Source organism: Schistocerca nitens, chromosome 6, assembly GCF_023898315.1.
Source record: "Schistocerca nitens isolate TAMUIC-IGC-003100 chromosome 6, iqSchNite1.1, whole genome shotgun sequence".
NCBI classification, from domain to species: domain Eukaryota; kingdom Metazoa; phylum Arthropoda; class Insecta; order Orthoptera; family Acrididae; genus Schistocerca; species Schistocerca nitens.
This window is the reverse complement of record NC_064619.1, coordinates 719703116-719723056: the sequence shown is the minus strand read 5'-3', so window position 1 is coordinate 719723056 and position 19941 is coordinate 719703116.

Below are 19941 nucleotides of genomic sequence, written 5' to 3'. Positions count from 1 at the left end.
GAGTTCTGACGACTTCTGTTCCTTGTTTATGTGTCTGTATCTGATGGGGGAAGTGGTTCTTCTGCGTGTGTGTGCTTTCTGTTCCGTGTCCTGGGTCAGTTAACTCAGAGCGGTAAACAGTGTGTTGTTACCAAGTGTTGTCTTTTCGTTTAATATGTTTTTCTCTTCCAATATGGCCTTTTATGTGTAGTAATTTTCTTGTGTTGTTAGTTCTCGGTGTAAATTGCTGCTGTGTTCCAAGATGTGTAGGTCGCTTTCGTTATGAGTGGGGTTTTTGTTCATTAGATGCTCTGCGGAAGTGGAATGTGTGCTATCACTCTTTAGAACACTCATGTGTTCTGTGTACCTCCTTCGGAAATTTCTGCTTTTTTGTCCAATGTATTGCGCCTGACAGGAGTTACATCTGAGTTGCTATATTCCAGAATCGCTGAACTTGTCTGAGGTTGTTTTGTCTGGTTTTAGTATTTTTTCAGCTGTGTTGTTAGTTCTGAATATTATTGTGATCCCTTACTTATTTCAAGATGTTTCCAATTCTAGGTGATATTTTATTACTGTATGTTAGTCTGTTTCTTTTTATGCCAACAACTAACAATAGAAGAAAATTAATCCATACAAAAGGCCATACAGGAAGGGAATAACATATTAAACGAAAACAAAACACTTTGCAACAACACACTCTTTACCGCTGTGAGAGAACTGACCCAGAACGCATAACAGAGAACACGCACACGCAAAACAACAGCTACCCCATCACACACGTAGGCATAAATGAGGAACTGAAGTCGTCAGAACTCCCTCTACAATTTTCATATCCTTCTCGCAACATGCTATACATTTCTAGCAGCACACGCGAACTGCAAGAACTGCAAAATGGCGTAAAGCTGTGGATTATGAACGAAGTGGGGAAGTCATGTTTTTCTGTGTATAAAAGTAGCTGCAAGCCGTCCATCGGACGTGACTGCAAGATATATTAAGTAACAGTCTAATACACACCTAAACGGCATCCACAACGCTACCGCAATCCCAACTGTATAATGCTCACAAATCCTAGTTAACGTTTTGGTATTTTTTTACTAGCAGCCGCTCACACAGTTGTAGATGATATGATGTATGCCGTGAAAAAACGGCAACAGAAAAACACGGGAAATATTCCGAAAACAGCGACAACAATCTTAAAACCATGCTGTAACGCATAATAAATAAATTAGTATGAAAGTATTCTCAGAAAACAATATTTAAAAAACAAACAATAAAAATGTAATAAAGTTTTGCAGTGTTTTATGACTATGCAATTTTCAGCATGTTTTGGATTTTAAAAGCCCACTAATGTTGCCGATATTTGTCGCTGGAACAAGTCTGGTGAATAAATAAATAAATAAGATAAAGTGTTTTGCATGAAGGCGAACTCACAGTTCTCATATTGTTCATATTACCTTTTTTACTAACGTTTTTCTTGCTCTCGTCTGTCTACGTTTCATATTCAATTCAGTTCTGCTGTCGTTACTTATCCTGCTGCTCCAATGGTAAAACATGTCTACTACTTTATCGAAAATATAACATAATTCTGCTCACGACGGTTGTGGAAGGAATCATATTACCCTTTCGAAAATTCTGGTGTGGTCACCCCGAGGGTGAACAGTGAGTGCGGAGTGCAGAGAAAAACTTTTGGCAGTAATCAGCACCACGAAAAAGGTTGTGAGCAGCGAAAAGCGGAAAGACCCATTCTCCACAGCAAAGATAAAGTGCTGAAAAGAACTCGTTGTAGTTTATTTACGAGTAGGAGGTAGCAACTTTGATCGGTAGAATACTGGAGGACACCGAGTTACGCAAGATAAATGAAGGACCGTCACATTTAATTTATATTGCCGTGTCCTTGTTAGTATTTATTAATCTTTTCCTTTTTAGTGTCTTGGGGTATTTTGTATTGTCGGCGTATTCTTGTATGCACCGTGGCTCTGAGCACTATGGGACTCAACATCTTAGGTCATAAGTCCCCTAGAACTTAGAACTACTTAAACCTAACTAACCTAAGGACATCAGACACACCCATGCCCGAGGCAGGATTCGAACCTGCGGCCGTAGCAGTCCCGCGGTTCCGGACTGCAGCGCCAGAACCGCACGGCCACCGCGGCCGGCTGTATGCACCGTGAACTTCGTGTGCGGTAGATGTAAGTGAACGGAAGAGCTATTCATTTAATTTTATTTATTGTTGTCAGTCTTCTGACATTGATACACCTGCAGGTCGTTGATGTTACGAGTGGATGCTTCGATACAGTCGGGGGGAGGGGGGGGGGTGAAGATTCGGGTTTAGAAAATTATCCTTGTCTCACGGGGTGAATTTTTACTTAGTGACGCTGGAGACCTAATTGATTTCCATCAAATATAGTCGCAACTGCTAATATGGGCAACCATCAGATGCATAATGGTATGACGACAATGAAAATTTGTGACGGATTTCCCGCTTATCGCGAGCGGTACCTTGCCATTGGCTATTCTTTCACGACTCACTGCCAAACCAAAACTTCGACATGGAGCCAAGAATGGGTCTCCAACCTGTACTCCTTACCCATCATGCATATTCCCGTACAGGTGAGACATTTCAATTGAAAGTCTCTTTCCCGGTATAGGGGGGGGGGGGGGGGGGTAAATACGATATTGCAGTAGCTGTGTTATTCTGAATTGCGATGCAATGTTTCTTCGGACATGCATGCATGTCGAAAGGAACTTTGAATCGTAATTGAGAATAACACAGGCGCTGCATCATCGTACCAATTCATTTCAGATAGAGGTGTTGGCTGGTGGTGCTGAAGAGAGCGGAACGTATGTTTACTTAGGTGGGTAAATCTTTGACCATGGATACGTACGGACCGCCCACACTACTCTCTCTTCCGTGTTGGGGTTACATGACGAAGGGCAAACAGTCGAGTTTCTGTGATCACGTTCTCCGCTAAGTGGAGCTGTCGGTTAGTTTTTCTTGTGTATATCTGAAATAAAGCACTAATTTTAGCAGCTGAACCATATGTTGTTTTAGTATTACATACGCAGCAGTACAGTTAACCTAATACCGAAATTTCCGATATTAATACAATGGTTATCGTTTTTCACTTAGCTGGGTATAACGGTAGCAAATAGTTTCAACATTTTATTGACAGCTCTTTCTTTTTACAATTCTTCAGTGAATTAATATATGTGTTACATGACGAGTCACTTAGTTCACTGCTTCGACAGAAGAAGACAAAATATGAATCTGGTAGGAAGATTTAATTTTCTGACAATTTGTGAACAATACGTGTGAAATGTTTTATTGCTCTTTTATAACAAATAACATCTGTTTCTACCCATAAAGTCAGGTTTCTGGGCAAATTCAGCGTTAATGTTTTATGGCTACTGCCTAATCCAGTACAGAACCGAAACATTATTAAGAAGCATGCTATATTCGAAAATATTGAGTATAGAGGAAACCCTTATAGTGAATTAGATTTTAACATTTAGCCGTTTCAAAATATTTGTCATTCATCAAGTTTAAGGTCTTTTACGAGATAGATACCGCGTGACCCTTATCTTACATTTCATAAAACAGTCAGGAACACCGAAAGTGGCGCACCGAGACTGAAGAGCGGTGAAAACGCGAAACTGTGCAGATAGCTACAGTGAGATTCGATATGCAAATGATCCAAGTTTGGTGCCAATGCGCATGCCCACAGGCCCTGCGGTGGCGCTGCTGTCGGGCAGGGGGCCTTACTTGAGCGGTGCACAGTGGACAAGTCGTACACGTGACGTCCACATCCCGACTCGAGGAGGACGGTAGAAGGCGCAGAATGTCAGGTAGACTTGTCACAGACATTTCTCATAGTTAAGCCAGTTTGAGAGGGGACTAACCTTCCTGTGGCTCGCCAGGTCTACCGTTCGGAGTGTTCCCTCAGACGACGTTGGGAGCAGCGGACACGAGATGGCGCCAGAGTGCGACGTTGCGGGTCTGGAGCAAGCAAGAAGACGACGAGGCCAGAGGGTTGAAGGATCTGGAGGCAAGTGGTCAGGGATCCTACAATGACTCTCTCCACGACACAAGTGCCAGTTGTTCCACAAACCATCTTCCAGACGCCTTGCGGATGATAATTTGCGATTTATGCAACCTTGTCGTGTACTGGCGTTAACGCCAAGGCATCGGCGACTCCGTCTACATAGGAGCCAGAACGACGTGGACTGCCATAGACTGGCAAACCCTGGTGTATGGTGATGGGTTCCAATTCGTTTTGGGGACGGATGATAACCACATACGGGTGTGGAGGCAACCTGTTGAACGGCATAATTCCAACCACACTGCCCGCACAACCGGTGTAATGGTCTGGGAGGCCATGACCTACGATAGCCGGTGGCGCCAAATTATGGTACGTGGAATCTTACCGGACCAACATTATGCTGATGACACTCTTCAACCTCATATAGGATCTTTCGTACATGGAGAACCAAGGGCAGTTTGCCAGCAATACAATGCTTTTCCACATGCAGCTCGAGATGCTCGAGATGCCCTACGTCATGTTCCGACTGTCTCATGGCCGGACTGCTCTCCGGACTTGTCCCCTATAGAGCAAGTGCATGACCAGGTAAAACGCTAGAAGCCACAGTGTCAATCTGTACGATATCTGGAGGTGGCTGTTCGAGATGTCTGGGCCAATTTGCCTTAACACAACATCAGGCTCTCTAATCAACTCGATGTTGTTCCGTGTTGTGGCATTTATATCAGAAAAAGATGGTCGAGTAAACCTCTCATCTGTATCAGTATGTCTAACAAGTATCCTTTTGATCCGATCCTTCCCTTTCGGTGAGCTAGTCCCCTATTTTCAGTGGTAATGCGTTTACTTAGACCCAACTAAACAACTCAAATGGAATACAATGGAATACCAAACACATCTGCTTGGTAACGATATCACATCTTAGCTCCAACCTCTAAACTCAATGATTTTCTCTGGAAAAATGTGTTTGCAAATGCTTTTGCATATTTGAAACAACTCTGGAACGAAATATTACTCCCTTATGCATATCTTTCGTCGCATCCAAATACCGCACAACATTTCAGCACTGTAATAATGAAATCTCTACTTAAAATACTACAGTTCAGTCAAAAATAAATTGAACAGAGTTCCAGAAGTCGCCTGCACGTGGTTGCCGCCAATAATCAGCTGATCGAGATGATTTCAATATCATGAAGTCATGCGAGGTTTATGCAATGTATAGTCTAAGTGCTGAATGGTCCCTGTGTTGTGTCTAGACAAGACAGCCTGGACACAATGAGAGGAAGCCGAAAGGCACGCGCTTAAACTCACGCAGGCTGGCGTGAGGTCTGAAACAGGATACGTAATGAATGCTATAAAGAAAAGTACGTAGCTTCTGGAATACCTAACTTTAATCCACATTTGTAGAACATCGCTCTTGATGATACATTAATAGAATCTCAATATTAATTGAATACGGCGCCTTGCTAGGTCGTAGCAAATGTAGCTGAAGGCTATGCTAACTATCGTCTCGGCAAATGAGAGCGTATTTGTCAGTGAACCGTTTCTTACAAAGTCGGCTGTACAACTGGGGCGAGTGCTAGTAAGTCTCTCTAGACCTGCCGTGTGGCGGCGCTCGTCTGCTATCACTGACAGTGGCGACACGCGGGTCCGGCGTATACTAATGGACCGCGGCCGATTTAAAGGCTACCACCTAGCAAGTGTGGTGTCTGGCGGTGACACCACATTCCTCCCCCGCAAATCGGCGAACGGTTATGTTATAAGGCTTCCGCCCGCCGTGGGGAGGACCCCATGTTGACGTATGCGACGAGGTGGGGAGCCTAACAACAGGCGAGGCTGTGCCACCCGCACCCTGCCATTCGGTCCGAGGGGAGCTAGGAAACGCCTGAAAACCTAGTCCAGGGTGCACGTCAACATGCGGTGTATGCGCCCGTAGAGAGACAGGAGGGGCCGAAGATTCGACCTTCATCGGGGCGGGGCAGCCGACGGGCGAAGACGACATCTGGTCCGGAGCCGGCAAGAGGTCCAAGTCGGAGGACAGCTGGTCACGGGAAGCGATCGGCAGCGCGTCACCCAGGGAGGCGCCTGGTGGTTGCAGCGAAGCGTCCACTGCGGGTGTCGCCGGCGGGAGAACAGGCGGCGGCGGCGGCGGCGGCGGCGGCGGCGGCGCGTTGCCATGTGGCAAAATGGAAGGCAGCGTCGGTAACACCTGGGGATGAGGCGAGCCAGTAGATGGGTCCCCAGGGCGCTGACCGGACAGCTCCGTCGCTGAAAGCAGACGGGGAGCGGCAGAACCCGTGCGACTACAGAGGCGCAGCTGATTGAGATGCCGACGCACCTCACCAGAGGCCCCCAAAACCAAATACATAGCGCGGCCGAGGCAGCGAAGAATGCGCCCTGCGAGCCAACGCCGTGAACCTCGATAGTGGCGATAGTATACAACGTCGCCTGGAGCAAAAGCAGGTGGCTGCTGCTGCACAGGAACCTGATGCGGCGGATGCAGCAAAGACATCAAGGTTCGATGAGGACGACCGTGCAACAACTCAGCCGGCGAGCGACCATCTCGGGGCTGAGAGCGATACGAGGACAAAAAGAGCAATAACGCGTCCTCCCGAGAATGCGACTCTTTCAACTTCAACATCTGTGACTTGAAAGTCCGGACCAATCGTTCAGCAGCACCGTTTGACTGAGGCGAAAACGGCGCGGATGTCAGATGGTGAATACCATTGGCCTTGCAGAATGACTGAAATTCTGCGGACATGAATCGTGGGCCATTGCCGGAAACAATAGTCTGCGGAAGACCTTCAATGCAAAAGATAGCGGATAACGCTTGGATGGTGGCTGAAGACGTTGTGGAAGACATCCTGACAACAAAAGGAAAATTACTGAAGGAATCGACAACAACCAACCATCGAGCATTCCAGAATGGACCAGCAAAATCGATGTGCAAGCGTTGCCAAGGGGAAGTGGCTTTCGGCCATGCAAAGAATTTCCGCGGTGGTGCGGAGTGTTGTTCGGCACACGCCATGCAAGAAGAGCACATATTCGTAATCGCAGCATCGATTCCGAACCAAGTACAGTGCTGACGAGCAAGTTGTTTCGTTCGCACTATACCCCAATGTCCTTGGTGGAGAAGCCGTAAGACAGAGGACTGTAACGAACGTGGGACCACGACCCTGGACTGATCATTATCAGAACGCAACAGCAAAACACCACGTCGTACAAAAAGTCTGTCCTTGTGAGCAAAAAATTGGCGAACCAACGGATCCTCGATCCGTGACTTGGACAAGGGCCATTGAGTAGCAACAAAACGCAAAACGGTAGCAAGGACAGGGTCAGCAGCTGTGGCTGTAGCTACACGACGAAAATCAATCGGAAACGATTCGACCACGTCATCGGTTTCCGCATCAATGAACATGCAAGCAAGTTCGGAAGAATCGAATGCTCTATCCTCAGCAACAGGCAAACGGGACAACGCATCGGCGTTTCCGTGCTTAGCAGTGGACCGATACAAGATATCGTAGCGGTACTGCGAGAGGAAAATAGATCAGCGAATGAATTTCTGCGCTGTAGGTGCAGGTACAGGCTTGTTCGGATGAAAAAGCGATGTCAAAGGTTTGTGGTCTGTGATGATGGTAAAGTGACGACCATTTAAAGGCTACCACCTAGCAAGTGTGGTGTCTGGCGGTGACACCACACCCTGATATTGCCACTCACCAGTATGGCGGCTTCACGGAAGACCGTCACGATTTTCCACGCGTATACACCATTGTGTAGCCTCTCCACTTTGTAATTGAGTTCTGGCTGCAGTTCGACATCCACCTGCAGTGGACACTTGAATTAATTCTCACTGTTTGTTGGGCACGAAGCATATGAAGTACTTTAGGTCCAAAGTAATGAAACACATGTTTATTTTAATAAAATGTTACTGGCTAATTCACTGAAAGTAGTGTCCTTCGGCAGCTACAACAATTTCCCATTTCCCACATTCCTGGTAAAAAAAATGGATTACACGATTTTAAAAATGCTTCTTATGGGGTGATACACTCATGGAGCCCGTTTCTGAAATCGTTAAAAGACATAATTGTTGTATAGAAAGGCGGTACTGCGTGTGCCGAAAGAAGCAGCAGTCAGAAGGAGCGATGTCTGGAGAAAATGGGGGAATAGGGGTCGGGGGGGGGGGGGGGGGGGGGGGAGACCCATCGAAGTCCGTGCAACGTTTTCTTCACTCAGTTCGCAGCACGTGGTTTAGCATCTCGTGAAGTAGAATGATTTCTTCATGTCTCTAAACATGTGGTGGGCCTTTGCCTTCTAAGAGCACACTTCAAATTGAGGTAATGGGCTTTTTAGAGTTCATCTTACACCATCTGACGCGGTTGCAGCAGCTTATGATACACCACACGTGCCTGGTCGCGTTTTGTTGCCCATGTCGATGTTTTCGAATCGTTGGAACCAATCTATATGTTGTTTCCAACACAGCATGTTCTCCATACACTTCTACTAGCAAACGATGACCTCCCACACCAGATTGCTTGAGATGAGAGCAGAAGTGGAAGACATTCCTCGACTGCTGTTTGGCAGGTACTAAATCCGACATGCTCAAGGCACTTGCGTTGTCACGTATCAGTAGCACGCTAAACGATTCACAGTTGGGAACGGAACTGCAAGTCTCCTTCAGACACCATAGCAGTCACACGGGATCTTGCGTGCCCAATGGTGCACGCCTGCTGAGCCACAGCTCCAACGGCTCTGTACTATGAGCGCCTCTGCTGCAATAGAGGACAGCCGGCGGCAGCCACTCAAACCGTCGCACGTGGAGCTTCTTTGCTATGCGACGCTATGCAGACACTGCTTGGTCACAGCTCTGACACCATCGTTCTAGCTTTTGTTCAGGGACCCTCCTTCTTGTGGACATGGAGATATGGACCTTATTTCTTGCTGCATTATTTGTAATGAGTCTTCTTACAGTTGGAGGAATACAAGTTAAGTTAATCTTGCGTTTACTGTGTTAACTTGTTCAATAATCATTTCTGCCCCTGTCTAAATTTCTTAGGAGCACTGTTGATGCACCATTCTGTAGCTCACCTATCCATCCCCTTGTGTATGGAGTCGTATACAACGCCACTAAACAGTTATGTTCTCTTCACTGCACTCGGAAGCGACACACAGATCCGAAAACCTAATGCTTCTACGCTGAAGTGCCAAAGAAACTCGTATAGGCATGTGTATTCAAATACATGTTAAGAGGCAGAATACGGAGCTGTGGTCGGCGACGCCTGTATAAGACAACAAGTGTCTGGCGCAGTTGTTAGATCGCTTACTGCTGCTACAGTGTCGGATTATCAAGATTTGAGTGAGTTTGAACGTTGTTTGCACGAGCGATGGGACACGGCGTCTCAGAGGTACCAATGAAGCACGACCATTACACGAGTGTACCGTGAATAACATCAAATCTCCGACATCGCTGCGGCCGGAAAAAGATCCGATAACAACGGGACCAACGACTACTGAAAAGTATCATTCAGTGTGACAGAAGAGAGGAGTGCAACTCTGAAGCAAATTGCTGCAGATTTCAATGCTGGGCCATCAACAAGTGTCAGCGTGCGAACCATTCAAAGGAACATCATCGATATGGGTTTTCAGAGCCGAAGGCCCAATCGTGTACCCTTAATGACTGCATGACACGAAGCTTTAAGCAGCGCCTTGGCCCGTCAACACCGACACTGTACTGTTGATGACTGGAAACTTCTTGCCTGGACCGACGAGTCTCGTTTCAAATTGCATCGAGCGGACGGACGTGTGCGGGTATGGACCCTGCATGTCAGCAGGGGACTGTAGAAGCTGGTGGAGGCTCTGTAACGGTGTGGAGCGTGTACAGTTGCGGCGGTATGGGACGCCTGATACGTCTAGATACGACTCTGACAGGTAACACGTACGTATGCATCCTGTCTGATCATCTGAATCCATTCATGTCTGTTGTGAATTTCGACGGGCTCGGGCAATTCCAGCAAGAAAATGCGACACCCCACTCGTCCAGGATTGCCACAGAGTGGCTCCTGGAACACTCTTCTGACAAGGGAACCTCCCCATCGCACCCCCGTCAGATTTAGTTATAAATTGACGCAGTGGATAGGCCTTGAAAAACTGAACACAGATCAATCGAGAAAACAGGAAGAAGTTGTGTGAAACTATGAAAAAATAAGCAAAATATACAAACTGAGTAGTCCATGTGCAAGATAAGCAACATCAAGGATAACGTGCGCTGAGGAGCGCTGTGGTCCCGTGGTTAGAGTGAGCAGCTGCGGAACGAGAGGTCCTTGGTTCGAGTCCTCCCTCGAGTGAAAATTTTACTTTTTTTATTTTCGCAAAGTTACGATCTGTACGTTCATTCATTGACGTCTCTGTTCACTGTAATAAGTTTAGTGTCTGTGTTTTGCGACCGCACCGCAAAACCGTGCATTTAGTAGACGAAAGGACGTGCCTCTCCAATAGGAACCGAAAACATTTGATCGCAAGGTCATAGGTCAACCGATTCCTCCACAGGAAAACACGTCTGATATATTCTATACGACACTGGTGACGACATGTGCGTCACATGACAGGAATATGTTGTCGACCCACCTAACTTACACACTTGGCGAATGGGTAAAAAGATTCTTCTACCTTGCCCGATTTAGGTTTTCTTGTGGATGTGATAATCACTCCCAAAAAAGTGATGAAAACATAAGAGTTTGTCACATAAACTGCAACAAATGAATGCAACAGTTTCACAGTCGCACAGTTTTCGCTGTGTTCTGTCAAAACATACGTTTTTTACGTTTTCAAATGTTTCCGTGTTTAGACCGTCAAATCCTGCATATGTCCAAGCAAATCTAAACATGTGCTGGAATTTTGGAGAGCGAAGTTGATTATGTGTGAGTGCCTGAACTTTAATAATTGTCTGAAAATAAAAAATTAAACTTTTCACTCGAGAGAAGATTTGAACCAAAGACCTCCCGTTCCGCAGTTGCTCACGCTAACCACGGGACCATGGCGCTCGCTAGCAGACACTCTCCTAGATGTTGCTAACCTTGCGCATGGCCTGCTCAGTTTGTATATTTTGCTTATTTTTTTCATAGTTCCACACAACTTCTTCCTGTTTTCTCGATTGATCTGTGTTCAGTTTTTCAAGGCCTATCCCTGTGCCAACTGATAACTAAATCTGAGGGGGGTGCGATGGGGAGGTTCCCTTGTGAGTTTACACACTTCCGCTGGCCACCAAACTCCCCAGACGTGAATATTATTAATTAATCTGGCATAGCGTGCAACGTGCTGTTCAGGAGAAATCTCCACACCCTCATACTTTTACGGATTTATGGACAGGCCTGCAGGATTCATGGTGTCACTTCACTTCAGCACTACTTCAGACATTAGCTGAATCCATGCCACGTCGTGTCGCGGCACTTCTGCGTGCTCGCTGGGACCCTACACGATATTAAGTAGTTGTACCAGTTTCTTTGTGTGGTGTGCGTACTGTAAGACCTTCGGTACACACACCATCAGATTATTTGACTTGTCGCTCTAACAAAGTAGGTGAGTGTCAGCAATATGTCTCGTGGTCTTATCGTGGCGTGTTTATCTTCTGCCGTTGGGTCAGACGATAGAAATGCCACTTGCACGCTTGTAGTAGCAGATTGACGGTGACCAACTTTAAACAGAACTTGATTAATTTTCACACACATTTATTAAAATAATAAAAATCATAGATATTACGTAACTTGATTCTGGATGCTGTTTACAATTGACAATCTGAAGTTCGTTTGGTCTTGGTACGTTAATCTTATTCTCACATATCTCTGATACTTGACAAAAGTGTCTACACGTCTCTCTTCATGGCTATGTACAGGAATATGATAATCTTAGTAGGCGCAGACTGAAACTTCAGACTAATGCAGACTGACGCAGACTGACTAATCGGAGGTCTGTACACTCGTTATAATACCTCGCGCGTTCATGTATCACTGCGCGAGTGTGATACGCGAGGAAAAAAAGGTTCTACGTTAGCAGCAATCTGATTGGCTGCGTTACATATTAATACGCGGATCGGCGGAAGCAGAATTTGGTCTGTCTCTAGGACAGCGCCATCTCGTAGTGCGGAGACGGACGAGCGCTGCGCCTGCGCTGTTGTGCTTAGCGGGGCGCGCTCTAGTGGGAAAATTGTGTACGCGCTGACTACGGGGAACTATGTACACAACACTTTGGTTCTTCAGTGTACTATTAGACAGATCTCGTGTCAGTATCGGGTATGCTGCTGAACTACAACTTCAGAGACAGTTATTTCAAGCTCCCAGTAGGTAGAGAGATGTTTGCTCTCACAGCGACCTAGCAGTCGTCACCGAACACGCGGAGGGGAGGGTAGATCGGAGAGGTGCGAGTGACGTCGGACCCACAGCGACCGCGTCACTAGATTTATGTAGGCGCCCTCTCGACAGCGCGTGCCGCTGTTTACGGCCGGCGCTGAAACAATGGGCGCCGGGCAGTCGGCGGGTGGTCGCCGTGGGGCGGCAGGGGCGGCGTCAGCGGGTGCGCCTCCCTGCCGATTATTTGAGCCGGCGGGCGGCGCGTGCGGCGGTCAGCGGGCACCGCGCACCGGCCATTTACGCATTTTTTACGTCGGGGCCGGCGTCGATAAAGGGCGCCACGTGATCCGCTTAATGAATTGCAGCGCCGGGGTGGCCGGTTGAGGGCGCCCGTATACCACCCCGCCCCGAGCCGCCCCAGCACCGACCGCCGAGTACTGTCCGTGTCGGCTGCGCGGCGTCCCGGCTTACCGGGCGCGCAACCTGCCTGCTGTTCTCGGACACTGGCCAGCTGGTCAAGTGGCCCGTAATCCCGCAGCAGCGGCAGCGCGGCACGCGCCCGCCGCAGAGGTCACTCTGCCCGGCCACCGGCAAAGCCCTTCGCTGCCACTGTAATTACTGCAGTGCGAGGCTCGTCAGGCTAATTTAGTCGTCTTATGCCCGCAGCGCACATATGGCCGGTTGTCGCATTTATTTTTGTCCCAGTGTCAGACGTGAAGTACACTCGCCGTATCACTGTGCGACACCGCACCTGCAACCGTTTGCTACGTGCCCATTGTCGCGTCACGTGATTGCGACACAGCCGTTCCAGGGTAGCATTCATCTCACGCTAGGTGAGGAGAACCATACGTCATAGTGACGTAACACTACGTCATTGTGACGTAAATAATCTACATCGACTACATGAGTGCGTATATCAATCTTTGCGGTTGTACCGATAACGTCAAAGCTAAATGTAAATGCATGTGTACAAACTAAGTGACAGGAGTTATCTGTTACGCTCATCCCAGTTCAATTAATTATTAAGCTGTAATCCCAACAATTTGAGATGGTATTATGTGTTTCAGAAACATAATGAATGTCTGAACGAAGGAACCGTAACGAAAGTAAAAAAAAAAGCTTTTAGTCAATTAAAAAAAAATCCGATGAATCGTGCATAAATCGTGTGCACAGAAACGTGAAATAATCAATTATTAAGCTGCAATCGAAAGAATGTGGGATGTCACTGTGTGTTTCATGAACGTAACGAAGATCTGAATGAAGGAATCATACCCATAACGAAAGTGTCTTGTTATTTTTCTAGCCTGAAATGAATGCTACCCCATTTTTTTAAAATCCGATGAATCGTGTCTAAATCATGTGGATACAAACATGCAATAATTAATTATTAAGCTGCAATCCAAATAATGTGGGATGTTATTGTGTCTTTCATGAACATTACGAATATCTGAATGAAGGAATATAACTATAACGAAAGTGTCTAGACATTTTTGGTACGATTAAAGGTGCATAAATCATGTTGATAAAAACGTGAATTAGGGAGAAATTAAAGTGTTTCGTATTTTTATAAAAGCCAATGAATTGTACATACTTCATGTGGGCAGAAACGTTAAACTGAGAAACTGACATTGGAAGTAATTCCGAACGTTGCTGGAAATATCAAACCATCTAGTTCCATTTAATTTTGCCTTCATGTTGTAAATCAACTAAGAACAATGAACAGTGCAGATTCAAGATGCACACAACAGCCGATGTATACAGAATGCACACAACAGTCGATAGGACAACTCGTGAAACTCATGATGACGCGTGCCTACGTCACGTTGACGTAGGGCTCTCCTCACCTAGCGTGAAATGAATGCTACCCGCCGTTCCACTGTGCCCGCAGTCTGTAGCACAGTATACAGGGCGCAGAAAAATTCGCGCACTCTGACTTGGCAGCGCAATTCGTCACGTACTGACAGTACAAGAATGCCTCGCAAAATTTCGTCCTGTGCATATTTCGGGCAGTAGATGGCCGTTAAAGATTGGCAATCTCGCACCACTGTAATCACATGTACGGTAACTACATCTGCCAGGAAGCAGAATAGTACTGTGCAGGTGGTGCAGTGAATAGAAATTTGGGTTAGCATGCAGGAGGTCGACGGTTCGATTCTGTGTCGGGGCTTATTTGTTTTTATTTGCTGAAAGTAGTGTGCGTGGTACTGTGGCTGGCGTCCTAAGCGTCATACAGCCATTACAGTGGGTCTTCTACACTCCTGGAAATTGAAATAAGAACACCGTGAATTCATTGTCCCAGGAAGGGGAAACTTTATTGACACATTCCTGGGGTCAGATACATCACATGATCACACTGACAGAACCACAGGCACATAGACACAGGCAACAGAGCATGCACAATGTCGGCACTAGTACAGTGTATATCCACCTTTCGCAGCAATGCAGGCTGCTATTCTCCCATGGAGACGATCGTAGAGATGCTGGATGTAGTCCTGTGGAACGGCTTGCCATGCCATTTCCACCTGGCGCCTCAGTTGGACCAGCGTTCGTGCTGTACGTGCAGACCGCGTGAGACGACGCTTCATCCAGTCCCAAACATGCTCAATGGGGGACAGATCCGGAGATCTTGCTGGCCAGGGTAGTTGACTTACACCTTCTAGAGCACGTTGGGTGGCACGGGATACATGCGGACGTGCATTGTCCTGTTGGAACAGCAAGTTCCCTTGCCGGTCTAGGAATGGTAGAACGATGGGTTCGATGACGGTTTGGATGTACCGTGCACTATTCAGTGTCCCCTCGACGATCACCAGTGGTGTACGGCCAGTGTAGGAGATCGCTCCCCACACCATGATGCCGGGTGTTGGCCCTGTGTGCCTCGGTCGTATGCAGTCCTGATTGTGGCGCTCACCTGCACGGCGCCAAACACGCATACGACCATCATTGGCACCAAGGCAGAAGCGACTCTCATCGCTGAAGACGACACGTCTCCATTCGTCCCTCCATTCACGCCTGTCGCGACACCACTGGAGGCGGGCTGCACGATGTTGGGGCGTGAGCGGAAGACGGCCTAACGGTGTGCGGGACCGTAGCCCAGCTTCATGGAGACGGTTGCGAATGGTCCTCGCCCATACCCCAGGAGCAACAGTGTCCCTAATTTGCTGGGAAGTGGCGGTGCGGTCCCCTACGGCACTGCGTAGGATCCTACGGTCTTGGCGTGCATCCGTGCGTCGCTGCGGTCCGATCCCAGGTCGACGGGCACGTGCACCTTCCGCCGACCACTGGCGACAACATCGATGTACTGTGGAGACCTCACGCCCCACGTGTTGAGCAATTCGGCGGTACGTCCACCCGGCCTCCCGCATGCCCACTATACGCCCTCGCTCAAAGTCCGTCAACTGCACATACGGTTCACGTCCACGCTGTCGCGGCATGCTACCAGTGTTAAAGACTGCGATGGAGCTCCGTATGCCACGGCAAACTGGCTGACACTGACGGCGGCGGTGCACAAATGCTGCGCAGCTAGCGCCATTCGACGGCCAACACCGCGGTTCCTGGTGTGTCCGCTGTGCCGTGCGTGTGATCATTGCTTGTACAGCCCTCTCGCAGTGTCCGGAGCAAGTATGGTGGGTCTGACACACCGGTGTCAATGTGTTCTTTTTTCCATTTCCAGGAGTGTATGTGGTATCGATAGCAACGATGCCACGGAGTAGTTTCTCAAGTTGGCACTACGAGAGACACAGACGACAGCGCCCTCTAACCGGTGCTGTCGAGGTCTACAAGCTCCGCGACTGGTTCTGCCCATTTCATCAGCTGCAGCCAGCCAGGACACTACGCTTCAGCATCGCACCTACGTACAGGGTTATGTAATTGTTTATCTCCTTGTTTTTGCACCAGTAAACCACTTTCTTGCAGTACCGACTTGTATTACATTTTCCCGTTCCTACCCACGCGCCGCCTCCCAGGCGGGATACAAAATTCTACAAAACATTTGCAGTTACGTACTATGAACACAGAAATGGAAGTGCAATCCTTTTCATTGGTCAGCACTTAATGAATTCTTCTGCAAGTCGTGGAGCCGAATTTTTCCGCACCACTGCATCTACTAGATGCCCTCCACCAATGGTCCCATCGATTAGTACCAACTATTATTCTTGTTCTGTTCAGGTCCATCACATTTCGTTAGGCCCTTACGTCAGCAGTAGGGCTACATATGTGTTTTGCAAATAATTTCGATGGGGCCATTGGGGAAGGGTACACCGAAAACTGATTTGGAATCTAGTAGATGCAGTGGCGCGAAACAATTCGCCTCCACGACGTGCAAAAGATTTCTTTAAATGCTGACGAATGAAAACGATTGCACTTCCATTTCTCCGTTCACAGTACGTAACTGCAGACGTTTTATAGAGGGCCCACTGTAATCGCTGTATGACGATTAAGACCCCAGATAGCATACCACAGAGACTACTTTTAGCAAATGAAAACAAATAAGCCCGACACAGAATCGAACCCTCGCCATCCTGTACGGTAAACCGAAACGCTATCCACTGCACCATCTGCACAGCACTTTTGTCGTCTCTTGACAGAGGTAGTTACCGTACACGTGATTGCAGTGTGACAGAATAGCCAGTCTTTAAATTTACTGCCCGAAACATGAGCAGGACGAAATTTTGTATCGCTAGTATGTGAGGAATCGCGCTGGCAAGTGCGAGTGCGCGAATTTTTCTTCATCATGTATAGGATGCACGGCCTAGAGATATACACAAACAAATCCCCAATAGAAAAGGACCTGGCACTTTATGTTTGTTGGCAGATACGTAATAGACAGATACACTCTCCAAGATGTGATCCTCACCATTTCATGAATAGCGCTGAGTCACGGGGTACATCCGCACATGTGGCAGGGCACCCCTATTTCGACATGTTGGCCTACTACGTAGTTCCGCAGGTACCTCCCAATGTCATTTCCCAACAGAATTGTGTCCACCTCCCCCCCCCCCCCCCACCCTCCACTATCATTGGAATGTTAGCACACTTATCCGTGAGACGTTTCTTGAGCGTTGGATCGGAAGTGGCACTCCTATTGCCTGGCCCGTCGGACTCCCGATCTCGCTGGATTTCAGTACGTGAGTGTTTACTAACGAGATTGTTCACAGAACAAGGGTTCGAGATCTGTCAGAATTTCGACAATGGATCTACGCCGCAGTAGAGGCCATAATACATGTCATGCTTATGAACATGTGGCGAGAAGCGGAGTACCATTTCGATATGTGTCGAGCTACAAACAGTGCCTTCATTGGACTGTACTAACGTGCATAAAAATGTTTGAGCTTCTGTACACAATGTTGGCATCTATAGATGCTGACATACAAAGAAGTGTTTTTGTATACCTCTAGTAGCTTGCCACTCTTTTGAAACTCTGTCTGAATGCTCATACCAACTTATGCAACCGATTTCTGTCTGAAGCGTGTGTGTGAGTGTGTCGTCGTTTCCCCCCGCCCTCCTGCTCCCGCTCCCTCCGCAGAACCAAATATGGCCCATTAATAACGCAGTATGACTACAGTGCTGAAGTTTCGCAGATGAAAAAACTTCCGTAATCTGCAAGGAAATGATCGTTTACTCGCAAGTAACACAAAAGACTTTTGAACTAGAAAATTCACAGCAAACACGACACTATATTGCCCAAACTGTATTAAATTGAGCCTTAAGGGATCAATTTGTCCAGACGAAGTATGTTTCTCATCTGTTGCAAGCACTACGTGATAACCTGAAAATAGGAAGATTGTGCTGCCGCTGCGTAACTCTGACAACTGCATTAGCGACGCCTCATCCAGATTGCTGGAAAGTTTTTACAGAAAATAAATTGAAGTGCTGCAAGCATATGAAAATGGCAATATTAGTCAACAGAACACATTCTGTATGAAAAAAATATGAAATATTCAAGTATGGACACAGAGTACACATGGTGCAATTTGTGAACAAATGGGAGGTGTAAGATAACGAATTCGTAAAGTCTGAATGTCTGATATATCTAATGTATGTATGAACAAATGTGATATTATTCATTACGGGTAGACACAAATATCGCACTATAACATTTAACTTTCCCTCCAAAGATGATGGCACGAAATACGTCAAAATGAACTTACAACCTTTAGAGAAATACTCTTGTGATGCCAATTGCCTACCTGCAGTCGCCTAGCACTAATTCACAAGTTTTCTCAGTAAAGGCACATTTTTTAGATTTTCAATAAATGTGGGCAGGTCCCACCAAGGGTATTCCCAATTTGGGGAGTCATAGAGGGACCGTTTGCCGTTTTACTCGCGCATGTCTCAATGTTTCATCCCTCCGTGATCACGCCACAGTAAGGCAGTGAGACAGGAGTACCCGAAAAGCATGAACACCCTTTGTTACTTCGGATCACGTTCAGATTTCGTTGAATGGTTTGGAACGACCTCTAGTGGTCCCAACCTGTACACTAGAGCAAAAATTGCGGTCGCATTGTGCTCCAAAGGGGCGAGACCACATTCAGTGGGGTTGTTAGCCGACGATGTCCTTACAGAAGGGTTGAAACATCAGAGAGATGTCAGCAGTATAAAGATTATCAAGACCGTCTTCCCGTTGCATATCGCACTGTATACTGTCGTTTTTGACCAGGAAATATGAGGGGAATCAGCGTCCTAATAAGGGGTGGTTTCATTGACTCCCCTTACGCCATCCCCTGTGACCTTTTCGTGTCGATTCTGAGCGACGGTGTGTCCGAAATGTTTTCTTCTGCTGCCCATAAGAAAACCGAGTGATTTCAACAGCTGGGCATCACGGTTCTGGCATCCTACATCTACATCTACATTTATACTCGGCAAGCCACCCAACGGTTTGTGGCGGAGGGCACTTTACATTGCCACTGCCTTACCTCCCTTTCCTAATCCAGTCGCATATGGTTCGAGGGAAGAACGACTGCTGGAAAGCCTCCGTGCGCGCTCGAATCTCTCTAATTTTACATTCGTGATCTCCTCTGGAGGTATAAGTAGGGGGAAACAACATATTCGATACCTCATCCAGAAACGCACCCTCTCGAAACCTGGACAGCAAGCTACACCGCGATGCAGAGCGCCTCTCTTGCAGGGTCTCCCACTTGCGTTTGCTAAACATATCGGTAACGCTATCTCGCTTACCAAATAACCCTGTGACGAAACGCGCCGCTCTTCTTTGGATCTTCCCTATCTCGTCTGTCAATCCGACTAGGTACGGATCCCACACTGATGAGCAATACTCAAGTATAGGCCGAACGAGTGTTTTGTAAGCCACCTCCTTTGTTGATGGACTACATTTTGTAAGGACTCTCCCAATGAATCTCAACCTGGTACCCGCCTTACCAACAATTAATTTTTTATGATCATTCCACTTCAAATCGTTCCGTACGCATACTCCCCGATATTTTACAGAAGTAACTGCTACCAGTGTTTGTTCCGCTATCATATAATCATACAATAAAGGATCCTTCTTTCTATGTATTCACAATACATTACATATGTCTTTGTTAAAGGTCAGTTGCCACTCCCTGCACCAAGTGCCTATCCGCTGTAGATCT